General features: G+C 49.6%; 1 non-coding gene across 1 annotated transcript; it reads right to left on the reverse strand.

Moving 5' to 3' along the window:
- LOC114671222 (small nucleolar RNA U13) lies at nt 1-102 on the reverse strand. The gene has a single exon (XR_003721106.1). It is a non-coding gene; the product is annotated as a small nucleolar RNA U13 (small nucleolar RNA).
- Nucleotides 103-1512: the final 1410 nt, after the last annotated feature.

Genomic DNA, 1512 nt, shown 5'->3' on the forward strand with positions numbered 1-1512 from the left:
TGTGACATGGGTAACGTGCTGTTGTAAAAAAAATTTGGAGGCGGCACATCTCACATGTGTCCGTGAAAATTCAATCATCATGCTGGTGAACTACAGAAGGATCTGCCATTGCATTCTTCATTAGAAAAGCCATGCTTCTGTATCTCTGCTGTTACTGAGTCACCAGACATTTGTAGGTGTGCTACTTTAACAATTTCTTAAGATCGAATAAAAAACACATAGTAGAAATGTAATTTAAGAAATTCAGTGTTCCTCACTAAGAAACATTGTGAAACTATAGAAATGGTTCTCTTATCACCCATGTACATTACCTTTGTCTGCATGCTACTAAGTCTATGTACTAAGTTATGTCTCAGTCTCTGTGAGTTCATTGAGCAATTTCACATGGATGCAGAGGGTGGGATGATAGATAATGGAGACTCTGAAGGGTGAGGGGTGTGGAGGGAAGGGATGATGGGAAATTGCTTAATAAATTCAATGTTCATTTCTCTGGTGATGGATACCCCAAGTGCCTCAACTTGACCACTGCACGATCTATGATTGTAACAAAATTGCACACATATCCCATAAATTTGTACAAATAAAAAGAAATTAAAAAATGGCACTCAACACAAGTTTTATCCTGGGAGGATGATGGACCCTGGCTCCAGGAATATTTCCTCTGAGTCCTGCATTCCCCTCTTGGACCCAAAGCGAGTGGATCCCAGTCTGGAGGAGGAAGAGCTGGTGGACAACCCTGGAGTTCTGTGACCAGTAGAACCCTCGACAGGGTCCCGGGAGGCCGCAGAGTTGAGGTTTCCTCTCTGTGCCCAGAGAGAAGCAGGGTTGCTAGCATTAGAGCCTGGCCTGGACTTGTGCCTAGGGTTTGCCTTGCTTTCGGTGGCCCTGGGCCCCCAAGTTAGAATTAGAGGTCTCTGCTTGGGTGACTCTCCAGGGATGTGACTCAAAGGAGGGACAACAGTGCCTCCAAAGAGACAATTGGTCCTGGTCCCTGGGTCACCATGGGGTCCTCTGGTTAGGGGAGCCCCACCTGTTCAGGCGGAAGCTTCCCCCATAGGGTGTGTGGTGCTCAGACCTCTCTCCTTCCGGCTGAGCTGCTGACTGACACAAAGTTGGAACTCAGATCTGGGGTCACCAGTCTGCTCCCAGAGCCCATGAGTGCCGCTGAAACTGCCAACCTCAAGGAACTGGGCTTGTGCTGCCCAACGTGGAGCAGGGCTGCTCAGTGTGGGGCCGAACACTGTTCCCAATGCTGGGGGCGTAAGAAGCAGCTACAGAGCCAGAGGCAGTGGGGGAACCAGGGTGATGAAGGAGGGACAACAAAGAACATCTGGGTGCTTGCTAGTGGGGGTGACCAAGATGGAATTTGTAGATGATGAACCTCCAAAGCTGAGTGTGTTTTGGGCTGCCCTGGCAGGTGGGCCCTGGAGCAGAGGTTAGGGCTAGAGCTGGAGCTGGGCTACCAGATCTCCAAACTGGAAACAGCAGTCAGAGGTGGGGGCTGCATGCTGC

This window comes from Macaca mulatta, chromosome 11 (assembly GCF_049350105.2).
Source record: "Macaca mulatta isolate MMU2019108-1 chromosome 11, T2T-MMU8v2.0, whole genome shotgun sequence".
Classification (NCBI taxonomy): Eukaryota; Metazoa; Chordata; class Mammalia; order Primates; family Cercopithecidae; genus Macaca; species Macaca mulatta.